This window comes from Castanea sativa, chromosome 10 (genome assembly GCF_040712315.1).
Source record: "Castanea sativa cultivar Marrone di Chiusa Pesio chromosome 10, ASM4071231v1".
NCBI lineage: Eukaryota > Viridiplantae > Streptophyta > Magnoliopsida > Fagales > Fagaceae > Castanea > Castanea sativa.
Genome location: NC_134022.1, coordinates 34,957,740 through 34,972,476, shown reverse-complemented (window position 1 = coordinate 34,972,476; position 14,737 = coordinate 34,957,740).

The following is a 14,737-nucleotide window of genomic DNA, read 5'->3' as shown; positions in this document are numbered from 1 at the left end:
GCAGGCCGAGGATGAGGGTAGCAAGCCGAAGAGATTCAAGAGCACTTTACCTGTCTTGGGTTTCTCCGAGGAGGATAAGGTAGGGACTATCCAACCCCATGACGATGCTCTTGTGGTTACCCTCAGGATAGGGAACTATGATGTGAGGAGGGTGATGATAGACCAGGGCAGCGGTGCAGATATCATGTACCCTGATCTATTTAAAGGGCTAAGATTGGGGTTGGAAGATTTAACCCCTTATGACTCCCCACTTATAAGCTTCGAAGGAAGGGCCGTTATGCCGAAGGGACAGATCCGTTTACCCGTTCAATCCGGCACTGAAACGGTTGAGGTAGATTTCATTGTGGTTGACGCGTACTCTCCATATACGGCCTTATCTTCGCCGAGGCCATGGTTACACGCCTTGGGAGCCGTCTCCTCTACCTTACATGTTAAGGTGAAATTCCCCTCGGGGAGCACGTTGAGGAAATCCTCGGCGGCCAGGTAGTGGCTAGGCGGTGCATATCCGCGGTGCGGTGCTTCGTCGGTCGAAATTGAGTCATCAACCTTGCCCATCCAGAGTCATAGCAATCATCGGCTCGGAGGCACCTGGAGCGATGACGGGAGACGAGGCTACTTGTGAGGATTTAGAGAAGTTTGTAATAACGGATGATCCGAGAGAGGTTTTTCCAAGTTGGCGTACTTTTGCCACACCAAGAGAAGATGGAGTTGTTGAAATTTCTGAAAGATAATTTAGATATTTTTGCGTGGGACCCCTATGAGGCTCAGGTGTAGATCGAGCTTTATTTTTCATCGTTTAAATGTCAATCCCGCCGTTGTTCCGAGGAGGCAGCCACCTCGGCGATCTTCCCGAGAACATTCGAAGCCGTGAAGGAAAATGTTCTTAACCGAAAAGGGCGGGGGCTATCAAAGAAGTTTTCTACCCCGAATGGTTGGCTCATCGTTGTTGTTAAAAAGAAGAGCGTGGCCTGGAGAGTATGTGTGGACTTTACGTATCTGAACAAGGCCTGTCCTAAAGATTCGTTCCCAATGCCACGGATTGATCAACCGGTAGATGCCAGCATTGGACATCCTCGGATGAGTTTCTTGGACGCCTTCCGGGGTTACCACCAAATTCCCTTGGCGTTGGAGGATCAGAAGGCTGCTTTCATTACTCCAACCGGGAACTATCATTATAAGGTCATGCCGTTTGGATTAAAAAACGGCCGGGGCTACTTATCAAAGAATGATGACCCGAATGTTTGAGCAACGGCAAGCTGGGTAAAACCATCGAAGTATACGTGGATGATATGGTGGCGAAGAGTAAGGCAATGCCATCGCACATGACAGATACGGCCGACACCTTCCGAGATGCTAAGGAAGTATAAGTTGCGCCTTAACGCCTCCAAGTGTTCCTTTGGCGTGGGATCCTGGAAAGTTCTTGGGATATATGATTACTCATAAGGGGCATAGAGGTAAACCCGGATACGGTCGGGGCTATTCGAGAATTTGCGGCCGCCTAGGAACCCAAAGATTCAGAAATTGACGGGGATGGTGGCTGCATTGAATAGATTTATTTCTCGGTCAGCTGACCGGTGCCGTCCTTTCTTTCAGTTGTTGCACAAGTGGAAAGGGTTTCAATGGACTGAGGACTGCGATTTGGCTTTCCAACGGCTTAAGCAATATCTTTCTCGGCCACCTATTTTATCTCGCCCTGAGGTGGACGAGGTTTTATTCGCTTATCTGGCCGTGGCTATTCACGCGGTGAGCTTAGTCCTTATAAGGAATGAAAGTGGAGTACAGAGACCGATCTACTACGTTAGTAAGTCCTTGAATGAGGCCGAGGTGCGCTACCTGCCCTTGAAAAAGGCACTTCTGGCTGTAGTCCACGCCACGCGCAAACTTCCTCATTATTTCCAATCTCGTAATATTTGTTTTGACCAGATTGCCTCTTAAGGCCGTGTTGCGTAGTGATTACTTCCGGCAGGTGGCAAAATGGGGAACCATTTTGGGAGCCTTTGATGTTAAATACAGGCCTCGCACATCGGTAAAGGGACAGGTCCTCGCAGATTTGGTAGCAGAGTTTACTGAACCATTGATAGAAGAAACTTCAAAGGAAGCAAACATGGGTAAAAAATCAGTTGGTGTGATCACAGACGTATCGCCCTCGGTTTGGAGAGTTCATGTGGATGGGGCTGCTAATCAAAGAGGGTCTGGTGTTGGACTTGTTCTAATGTCCCCTGAAGGAATTGTCTTCGAAAAATCTTTGAGATTGGCATTCTCGGCTACTAATAACGAGGCCGAGTACGAGGCAGTCTTGGTAGGCATGCAAATGGTACATAAGATGGGTGGCAAGGAAATCCACGTGTTCTCGGACTCTCAGTTAGTGGTCGGCCAGGTCATGGGAACCATGGAGGCTAGAGACCCCAGAATGCAGGAATATTTGGCCCGAGGTCAAACGCCATGGCCGAATTTGACTCCCTTTCCTTAGCTCACGTTTCTAGGAGTGGAAACACTTGTGCGGATTCCTTGGCTACGTTGGCAACATCCTCGGCTCAAGGGTTACCAAGGGTTATCCTCGTTCGGATCCGGTACAACCTTCTCTTGTAACCTTAACGCACCTCTCATCCATCTAATAAGGCCTGGTCCTAGTTGGATGGATTCGATCATATCTTTTCTTAAAAATGACATTCTTCCCGAAGCCAAGGTTGAAGCGGAAAAGATACGTTGAAGGGCGCCGCGTTTCTGGTTGTCCGAGGACCAGAAGCTATACAAACGATCCTTCTCAGGACCGTATTTGTTATGTGTGCACCCTGAATCAACAGAGGCACTACTGGAGGAATTGCATGAGGGAATTTGTGGGAGCCACACTGGGGGAAGGTCTTTAGCCCATAGAGCCCTAACGCAGGGTTATTGGTGGCCTAATATGCAGAGGGAAGCTCAGGACTATGCTAGAAAATGCGATCAATGTCAGAGGTTCGCCCCTAATATCCACCAACCTGGAGGGGTTCTTAACCTGCCTCTCCCACTTCTGGCCTTTCGCACGGTGGGGCTTGGACATTGTAGGGCCATTTCCAGAGGGCTGTTGGCAACAAAAGATGGCTCATTCTTGGTGGGAAAGAACTACTTCACTAAATGGGTTGAAGCTGAGCCCCTAGCCAATATCCGAGATGTCGATTCGAAGAAATTTATATGGAAAAACATCGTTACCAGATTTGGTGTACCACACACACTCATCTCTGACAATGGTGTCCAGTTCGATAGTAAGGCTTTTAGGAAGTATTGTGGTGACATGGGTATCATAAACAGATATTCCACCCCTGTTTATCCTCAGGGAAATGGACAGGCCGAGGCTGTTAACAAGGTCATAGTTAACGGGCTCAAGAAGAGGTTGGACGATGCGAAAGGTAGATGGGTAGAGGAGCTCCCTCATGTCCTGTGGACGTATCGGACCACACCGCGCAGATCCACTGGAGAAACGCCATTCTCCATGACTTATGGAGCTGAGGCGGTGATACCTTTGGAATCTGGATTTCCTACTCTAAAGACAAGTTCTTTTAGCCCAGAGAATAACGAGGGACTTCTAGAGAAAGATCTTGATTTACTTGAGGAACGGCGTGAGGCAGCTATGGTCCAAATGGCCTATTATCAGCAGAAGCTAAAACGAGGATATGATGCCCATGTGAAGCTAAGACCACTTGCACTTGGGGATCTTGTACTAAGGAAAGTTGTAGGCACTTCTAAGAACCCGGCTTGGGGTAAGCTGGGACCTAGCTGGAAGGCCCCATCGTATTGTTTCGGTAAGCGAGGCATAGGGTCATATAGGCTAGCCGACCTAGACGAACGGATTGTACCACGTCCATGGAATGTAAATAATCTTAGAAGGTATTATTATTAATAAAATGAGCTTTTGTCAGTTTGTATTTCAAAGTTATGAGTAGCTCTGACGCGCGAAGTAATAATTTTTAAGAATCAAACAGAAACTTGGTTGAGTGCAGTCCTCGGATCACAAACCTTGTGGAAATTGATGTCTTGTCATTTGTTAAACAGAACCTTAGTTATGCCGGGTCTTCGGACCTCCTACTTTGGGAAAATTAACATTTGAAGTGATAATTTTTAAGAATCAAAAAGAAACTTGGTTAAGTGCAGTCCTCGGATCACAAACCTTGTGGAAATTGATGTCTTGTCATTTGTTAAACAGAACCTTAGTTATGCCGGGTCTTCGGACCTCCTACTTTGGGAAAATTAACATTTGAAGTGATAATTTTTAAGAATCAAATAGAAACTTGGTTAAGTGCAGTCCTCGAACCACAAACCTTGTGGAAATTGATGTCTTGTCATTTGTTAAACGGAACCTTAGTTATGCCCGGGTCTTCGGACCTCCTACTTTGGAAAAATTAACATTTGAAGTGATAATTTTTAAGAATCAAACGAAACTTGGTTAAGTGCAGTCCTCGGATCACAAACCTTGTGGAAATTGATGTCTTGTCATTTGTTAAAACAGAACCTTAGTTATGCCCGGGTCTTCGGACCTCCTACTTTGGGAAAATTAACATTTGAAGTGATAATTTTTAAGAATCAAACGAAACTTGGTTAAGTGCGGTCCTCGGATCACAAACCTTGTGTGGTAATTGATGTCTTGTCATTTGTTAAACGAACCTTAGTTATGCCTGTCTTCGGACCTCCTACTTTGGGAAAATTAACATTTGAAGTGATAATTATTAAGAAACAGAAAAAAACTTGAATAAGTTCACACAACCTAACAAAAACCTTGTGGAAATTGATGTCTTGTCATTTGTTAAACGGAACCTTAGTTATGCGGGTCTTCGGACCTCCTGCTTTGGGAAAATTAACATTTGAAGTGATAATTTTTAAGAATCAAACAGAAACTTGGTTAAATGCAGTCCTTGGATCACAAACCTTGTGGAAATTGATGTCTTGTCATTTGTTAAAAAGAACCTTAGTTATGCCGGGTCTTCGGACCTCCTACTTTGGGAAAATTAACATTTGAAGTGATAATTTTTAAGAATCAAACAGAAACTTGGTTAAGTGCAGTCCTCGGATCACAAACCTTGTGGAAATTGATGTCTTGTCATTTGTTAAAAAGAACCTTAGTTATGCCGGGTCTTCGGACCTCCTACTTTGGGAAAATTAACATTTGAAGTGATAATTTTTAAGAATCAAACAGAAACTTGGTTAAGTGCAGTCCTCGGATCACAAACCTTGTGGAAATTGATGTCTTGTCATTTGTTAAACAGAACCTTAGTTATGCTGGGTCCTCGGACCTCCTACTTTGGAAAAATTAACATTTACAGTTACAATTTTTAAGAGTTAAACGAAAGATTGCTTAATACGTTACTGTTTATTAACTCAAATCGTAAAGTTAATTTCTGCATTACAAGGGTTTAATCGTTATGTGAGGCCCTCTCTTCTTCTTAATCGAGGCATTATTCAAATGAATTAACCATGTCACCTTGTATTAAATCTTTAATAATATACGCATGATTATGTGGAAGTTACGATTGTGCAATCCTTGGAGTTAGATTTTTATGCTCTGAGAAACTTCTGATATGACTTAATGGGAAACTTTTGTAATAAGTGCAAAAAGAATAAAGTAAAAAGCAGACACAATCCAAGTGAAAAGTAAACGAAATCGTTCTTCATTAATCAAGTTGAATATACATTACAATATATGATTCAAAAACAAAAAAGAATGGAAAAAGAGAAGCCCAAAGCTAAGTCCTAAGCTGTTGGAGGAGGATTTTGCTGAGAGGTACTAGTGCCCTCGGTCTTTCTCAACTCCAGCTCAAAAGGAGTCATAACCTGCTTTCCTTTATCCGCTGTCTTTGTTGGAAGGACGTTGGGTTCCACTATCTGGTTCAAGTCCTTCTCTGCATCCACTCCTCCTTCCTTTTCTTTATTGGAACCAGAAGGTTCTGTAGGATCAGGAATTTGCTGTGTGACCACTGGAGGTAGATCAGGAAGAATTGTCTCAAGGGTAGGAGTAACAGCAGGAGTCTCTTCAATGTCCTGTATTTCTAGGGGAAGCCAAACGTTCTCGGACTTCCTCAAATCCGAAGACTGGGGAACTCCTTCTACGTTTAAAGCTTCCCCCCATACTTTTTGACAGTATTCTCGGCATAAAGCCGCGAACTCCTCTGTCAGCTGTTCCTCGGTGGTTGCTACCCCTTCGTCAAAACTTGCCTGCTTGGCAGCTTGAAGAGAGAGTTGGAAGGAGCTGGCTTCTTCCTTCATCAGCGCCAGTTGCTTTTTCAGATCCGAGCACTCCCTTTGAGTTTGGGAGAGCTCTTCATCTCTTTCATGAAGGAGCTTGCGCTGTCCTTCTATCTGGGTCTTCATAGTCTTCAAGTTTGACTCGACCCCATTCTTCTCTCTCCTCAGATCTGCCACCTCTGAGGTCAACTTCTCATTCGCAGAAAGGGCTGTGCCCAAAGACTTCTCGGTTTCCATCCTGATTTCGAGCTCAGTCCTTGCTACTTTCCGAGCGTCTTCAATAAACTTTTCAGCTACGAAGACCTCCTGAATAGCCTGTAACAAAGTATGATGAAGTTAGGAATAATAAAAAAGGAAACTTGCCTATAAACATTTTTAAAAGTAGAATCTACCAGTGCTAAGTCTCTTTTCAGTGAGAGGAATAGTTGTGGCTGGCCCATCTTTTCCAAAGTCTCCATGTCTTTGGGCAGCAGAAGAGGGCGTTCCAAGACCTCGGCCAGGTGGTGGGCATGGCCTTGTTGAACTGCCCTTATGCGGGTGGCGGGAGATGGGAGCGCCGTCCGGTCTTAGATCGGGGGACCCAGGTGGTCGGTGCTCGGCGCACTCGGCCTTCGTCCCCGATTTCCCGGGTTCAGGCGAACGGGCTCTACCCTTGCCCTTGTCCGACTCTGGCTGGGCCGGTGGGAGTTGTTGGCGTGGTTTCTTGGGGTCTTTAGTAATCATCCCCCTCGTTATCCCCCTTCTCTTCTTCTTGGGATCCTCGGCCGGGTTTTGGCTCGGCTAGAGGGAGGAGGAGGCAAAGTTGGGAACTTGGGACGTCCCCGTTTTCTTCTTCTGCGACCTTAGCAGCCCTATTAGTGAGAAGACCCTCCATTCGTCCCATGTCTTCTTCAAATTCGTCCTCGGGAAGGGCAACTACAAACCCCTGCAATTCCGAGAGGCCTCGGTGGCTTCTTCCTCCTCGTCGGAAAGTACCACAACTGGCGGTTTCCGTGAGGTCTCTCGGTGTCTTCGAGATGGAATTGGTCTATCTCATCGTCAAGTGTGTGTGAAGAAGACACACGCTCTTCTACGGAACGACAGTCGCTTGTGAGTGCACGGCAAGTGGGACTGCTGCTATCGGCCGGTTGTACAAAATGGTGTTAGGAGCGTCTGGGAGGTCACGGTCGTCCAAAAAGTGGGGCCGAGCTACGTTTATCCTCTTTCGTCTCCGGTCGCCCGCAATTATGGCGCTCTCTATCTCCTGGAAGTCTTTGGAAAGAGGGGTGTACCCGAGAATAAGGTAAGCAGCCCGGAGTTGTAAGTCTTCACTAACGAACACCTCGGAGCGAAGTACCCGGTTTAGATCTGCGACGTTACAGTGACTCAGACGAGGACGCACGTGTTGCTTATCTGCAAAAAAGACATCAATACAAACAAACTTGGTCAGATTTACATAGATGTTTAACAAATTTAAGTAAGTATGAATACGCTTTTGTGTGTGTGTTAGGAGAAGTGGTGTTGTGGGGAGGTTAATCCTACGGCGTCGCACCTGGATCTCCCCGCTCCGGCCGGCCGGTGGAAGCCGTCGTGCCAATTCCCAGACACGATCAAGTAGTCATCCTTCATGCCTTTGTTTGATTTGGGCAGGCAGGAGATTAGCCTAACGGTGCTGGACCGAGATTTAATGTAATAACCTACTTTAGAAAGTTTGTGGGACTCATATAGGAACACGACATCGTGCCATGTGAGGTTTAAACCCATCTGCTCGTTTAAAGCATCTACACTACCTAGAACTCTAAAAACGTTTGGGAGGCATTGATCGGGACACAACCAGTGATTGCGAAGGTACTCCCTAGTTACAGGTTTCATTGGAAGGGTCATCCCACCCTCTAGAAAGGCTATCATAGGAATGATAACCTCTCCCTCTTTCCTAGAACCAGCCACGGCCGTATCGCCGACGATATTTTAGTCCTACATCGCTGGGAATACGGTACTTGGCTCTAAAGCCTTCCATACCAGCGGCGGTATCAACTAGACACTTTAATTTTCCCATTACAGAGGAACGATAGACTAAACTCTAAAGGGGAGGGTGTTTACGAAGACAGCCGAGGACTGTATCCGAGGAGAAAAGGTTAAGAATAGAGAGAGAGCAAGAACTTACAAAGTTGAAGGTACAGGTTTCCACGGTTTTCTGCTGGTAAAGAATAATTGTTGTTGTTTTGATGGGATTGATCCCTGAAGACATAAATGAAGTGCGCGGGTTTAGAAGCGTCACGACGTGCGAAAAGGCGGCCTCGAAATTATATTTGTCCCGCCTAAAATTTCGTGGAGAGATGAGGGCCGTTGGATGTCCATCTCACCGTTAAACGTGAGGGACAAATGTAACTGGCAGTAATAAATACGCGCGTTGTTCAAAATAAAACCGCCAAATGGCATACTCTGGGAGGCGAAACGATTTCCACACGTGCCGTTACTCGCAAAGTGAGTAGGGCAGGTTCTCGTCGGATCAAAACCCTATTTTTCTCCTCGGACGTTGAAAATTAGAGTTTTTAGGGGCTATTGTGGGGGGTAAAAAGATCCTGATAGGAACATGGGCCTTTTGGGCCGCGTTAAGGAAGGCCGACCTGACCCTGGGTTTAGAAGTTGTTAATACTATGGGTCGGCCCATGCGCCGAGGATCCGAGGACCCAGCCAAGGGTGAACTTACCCTCGGATGAGCAACGAAGAACTCGGGATTTCATAAGTAAAGGTTAGGGGATAGCACAGTTAAGGCCAATGGTTAAGAGGGGGAAACCCTAGAACGCCTCAGAAGCACCGGTGTTGAAGAAATGTCAAAGATAAAGGCTGCTACCTCCACATTAAAGACCCTGCACCTACCACCCTGGCCGCATTAATGAGGAAATGACACTTGAACAGTGGAAGGGAAGCTTCTAGTTACTGTTCAAAGGCACTAAGAAAAGAAATATCTAGGCTAAGGGAGAAAATGGGGCAACACGTGTATAAAGTATTAGAAAGAGGAGTATTTAAGGAGGGGACCTCTTTGTAACCTAAAAAGAAAAGAAACAAAGAAAGATATAATATAAGAACAGCCCTTGGCTCACGTCCGAGGAGGCCAATTTTTGCAATATTCCTTGTTGTTTCCAATTATTTACCACCCTTAGTTTATTGTTTGGTTCCCACCCATTTCTAATCTAGGTTTCAAGCCCACACTCTACAAATTCGTATTGTTTAAGGCTCATTGGGCCTGAACCCATAACTGTTCTTGGGTCCAGGTGCAATTGTGCACTTACAGTTAACAACTTGATTTTTACGGTATAACAGAAAAAATATTTGTAATTAAAGTTAACAAATTGAATTTTATATCAACTTCTTCGCAACTTAAATTTATTGTTTTAAATAGGAACAAATTCTTATCAACTTTTTTTTGTTGAAGTAACCATGGTTGAAATTTTGTTTGTTGGATATATATAGGAATGATTATGGATAATAATTTTATTATACCATGACTCTCATCTTTAGATTTTCAAGTCACTATAAATAATGAGGTCAGATTCATGATTTTTCTTATTAATATTTTGAACGTCCAAGTATCTACCATCGTTTCAAAAAGTGACCTCCCAATTTTGTTTGTTTTTCTTTAGGGAGTTTTTTTCGAAACCCTCAATCAAACAATACTCTTGGTATTGATTTTTTCTCAAAAAAAATTCTTGAAGTTTATATTTACACATTTAAGACAAAAATTCAATTATTATGTAAGTTTATCTACTTTTATTTTTTAATGTTTAATAATTTGGGTTGCTCCTAAACTATTATATTGAGGTTATCACTTAAAAATGCTTTGAATTTTTTTTTTTAAATTATTGAATTCAAGGTCTTTCATTTAAATATGGGCTTTAATTATGCAAACTCCCTTTAAATTTTTTTTTGGCATCTCCTTTTATATTAGTTGCATAGTTATCTACTATATTCCATTAAATTAATTTTAGACTCATATATGATTTTTTTATTTTATTAATAAAAGCTTAATCTTACACAATATTCATTCATTATATAACTTAGAGTAAAAGGTTACTTCGTTTTAAAAAATAAAATAAAAATTTACTTTATTTTTATTATCTATTTAATTTTAGTTTAAAAAAATTTCATTAATTTACACATGATTCTCGATTAAGGAGTGCATCACACAGGTATAATACTAGTGTGTGTGTGTGTAAGGTTTATTCCAAAAAGAAAGAAAAAATGTCCCCACTCATCATTTTTTTTCTTATTTCAAATTCCAATTTTATAAAAAATAGTACAATTTTGTGAACTCCACATTTAATAACCGTTATCACCACAATTTGATTAAATCATTGTTCTAAATAAAACCTCCCACATCTGTTACTGTCATATGTTTTTTTATTCTATGTATTCTCGTATGTTTTTTTTTATTGTATGTATTCTAATCCCATATGACTTCATACCCAAAATTGAAGTGCATTCTCCAATTTCTATTCCAATTCATGTGTGTGTGTGTTTTTTTTTCTCTCTTTACAAATACTTAAGATTATTACTTGATTAGGCAAACAAAGTTTTGGTTGATAGTAGGTCCTAATTTTTTTTCCTCTTATAAATGTTTTTGATATTATAGGTGTCAATTTTGGGGGTGAAGTTTAGCACAGTATTTGTGGTGATGGAGGAGTAGCACAATGGATTTTTTTTTTTTTTTTTATAATGATAATAATTTGTAAAATTTTCTCTTTGGGTGCTATTTTATTATTCTCACTCTCTAGCATTATTAAATTTTTAGGTGTTTATAATGATGCATAAGCAACCACGCATATAAATGACCTAGCAGCATTGATATATTCTAATAATTTTTTTCAATTTCTATATTTTTTGTTAATGACCAAGCAACATGCCAAAATGCTAAATTTTTTCATATCAGCTGAAGCTTCAAGTACATAGTTATTATTCTATGTTCCGTTGAATTCTGAAATACGTTGTTGTTGTTGTTTTTTTTTTTTTTTTTTTTTTTTTTTTGTTTCAAATAACTCAATTGGTAAAGTCTTTAATGGTTGAGAGATCTGAGATTCAATCTCCGCCTACATCAAAAACTGATTGGTGTCTTGGTCTGAAAATAAAAAGCTATCATTAAGAACGGATGTCATAGGTTGAAACTCTCTCTCTCTCTCTCTCTCTCTCTCTATATATATATATATATATATTTTAATGTGACACTTGTCTTTCGAGTCTTTATTTATCTTATAAAGTGATTTTGAATCTCCCCGTGTCATTAAACAATTGGGCTTCCTTACTATTGGATAAGTTATTGATATATTCTAATCATTTTTTCAATTTCTATATTTTTTGTTAATGACCTAGCAACATGCCAAAATGCTAAATTTTTTCATATCAGCTGAAGCGCCAATACCATTAGTTATTATTCTATGTTCCATTGACTTTTGAAATATCTTTTTTTTTTTTTTCTTTTCTTTTTTTTAGCTTCTGATAAAGTCTCTAATGGTTGTATAAGAAATTTGAAGTTTAATCTCCACTTACACTAAAAACTGATTGGTGTCTTAATCTGATGATAAAAAACTATCATAAAAAGCGAACGACATAAGTTGAAACTCTCTCAAGAAAACAAATAGCTTTTTTTTTTCTTTTTTCTTTTTTAATGTGACACTTGTGGTTCGGGTCTTTATTTATCTTATAAAGTGATTTTGAATTTCCCCGTCTCATGAACAAATGGGCTTCCTTACTATTGGATAAGTTGTCAAAAATATAGAGTGGTTAATTTGGCCTCATCTTTTTTTTTAATAAATAATTTGCAATCATCTTTACCTGTTTCTCCAACATAATTATATTCTTGTGTGAAGCACTTCTCAATTATGAAGTTAGTAGTAGACATGAAATTTGGTTGCAATTGAGAGTTCTGTGAAATCATATTATGTCCAAATCAGTGTATGAGCTATTGAAATGTTGGCAAGGATCTTTTCCCTTGAAGCGGATACCTTTCCAGATCTCTTGGCCACACAACCACATATATTAAAGTTAGTTTGCATGTACCACCTAGCGTCAAATCTTGAAGACCAAAAGTGAGCAAGCAATTATTGTAGGAAGTTTGTTATTCAAAACAAAGAAAAAGAAATGAATACAATACAATCACAAAGATACTCATTGCACGCTTACTCGTTTGAGAGGCTGATAAAGCCAGCTGTAGAAAACAAAAATTGATGTTCAGCAATCAGAATGGTGTTACGGAAACAGTGCAAATGCCTGCGAATACTTTGTTTCCTATATTTCCAGTAGCAAATAATTGTCCAATTCTGACAACCAATTGTTGCTACACATTTTTTTCTTTAGCAAGCAACCAATTGCATATACCTATAGCATTACAAGCTGCTAGTAGAAAATAAATCTCCCAACAAACCCTACAGTACGTTGTTCCGATGGGGGCAACAGCATCAGTCCAGTATAAGAAAAGGGAAAATTACAATCAGTGAGCCATAGTAATGGGATGAATGGTGAGGAATAGGGTTCAAGATCCATAGTTATAGGATGAATGAGCCAAATTCAATATTTCCACACTTTTCATTCAACAACAATACAGTAGGATAGCAAGGAGAAAGAAAAGGCAAAGGGTTAGAGAATAGGGAAAGGGAAATATCAAACCACAAAATTCAAACAATATAGGACTCAACTTCAGCACCTTCCCTTGAAAAAGGAAAAAAAAGCTCAATAGGACACCATACCGAAAAGTCCTGCTTTTACTAGAGACAGTGCCTGGAGATGGAACTGGCGAATTTGATATGCTGACATTTTTTTTTGAAGTCAATAATTAGATCCCACAACAGTAAATTCAGCCAATACCATTGGTACCACTGAAGATGGCAAAAGAAAAACAGAATGGTAGAAAATAGTAAGGCATTGCACAAGCAATAATAGAAACAACTACAAAAGCAGAGAGGAAAATAGTACACAAAAATTTGTCTTAATAATACTATCTAAAACAAGGATACATACTACTTTTGAGGAATTGGTGAGAATTGACATCAAGTAATTCTACTCATCAAGAGAAACACAGTTTTCCTTGCACCACACAGAGCTTCTATTTTGGGATAAATGAAAAGTGATTTGATTCAAATTAAGGGAACAAAAAGAGCAAGAGGAAAGCCCAAATAAAATGGCAAAGTAATTAAAAGGTACGTTACTTACAGAGGTGAAGGGATATAATTTTGGATAGGATAGAATGGCAGAGAAGCATTCATGTCTGTCCACAATTTGTTTGTTGAGATCTTTAGAATTCATACCATCTTCAAAGTTTTGGAACAGAAGCTTTGTTATTGTTGTTATTTGTTTGTTCTAGATATACAACTATACAAGCTTGCTAACATAAATACTAATGATTTAAGTTCCAAAATTGCAAAACCATACAAATCAATGCAATTAAGACGTTAGTAAAATTAGTCATACTCGATTTGGTTTATTTCAACATACGTCAAAATATTGGGGGATGGTGTCAATGCACTAAGTTTGAAGAGACAACTAAATATATCTAAATTGTGTTTCCATATTTCAGTTGTATTTTAAAGCAGTAAAAATACACGGGAATGAAGAAATTCTAAAGTCTCTAATATTTAAGACATGGCTTTTTATATTGCTAAAGTGGTTCCTTTTTTTTTTTTTAAATGTGATTTATTTGATTAAAATGTGAAAAAGGGGCATACTCCTAGAACACACAAGTATAGAAAAAAGTAGATTAAGAAGCATAGCTTTCTTTCCAGGACAAGAAATTCTGATTTGGAACTAGACCAAGTTTTTTTTTTTTCTTTTTTTATAATTTTTTTTTTTTATAATTTTATGGAGGAACAAGACCTACTTACTCCACGACTCTAATAAGGCTAGTCTAAGAAGTATACCGAAGTAACAAAAAGATCAGTAACTAATTTCATACCTATAAATCTCCATCAGACCATAATAGACATGTGTTTTTTCCTTTATATCCTTCACCTGCCAGAAATGCTAGGGGTTCTACAAACTAAAGTTGAATTGCCACTAAATACCACATGTCCTTGACTGACAAACAATCTTCAAATACACCCTTCTCAATACACAATCTTCAGAGCTCATTCTTTTCAGTCATTTGGTCATAACCTGGCTTTCTTCTACTTTGTTCAACAAACATAAAATCCATTTTGAAAACTGACGAAGCATGTTTTTATTCTCCCTCCCCCCCCCCAACCTCCCTCCCCTCCCAAAAAAACAGAAGAAGAAAAACTAGGGGAAATAATATTGGCAAGAGCTAGAAGTTTTTCCCTATTGATTTCATTATTTTTCCTTTTTGAGCAACCTATTTTTACTAATAGACAGTATGAACTTCTTTTTTTCTTTTTTTGTGATTGGTAATATGAACAAAATATTTATCAAAATTTCAGCTGTAATATGATATAAATGAGCTGAAACCACCATGTCTAACACCTCCTGTTGTGTAACACATCTAGAGGAGTTCCATTGATAAGCACCAAACTGTGTCATACTGATAGACATAACAAACGTG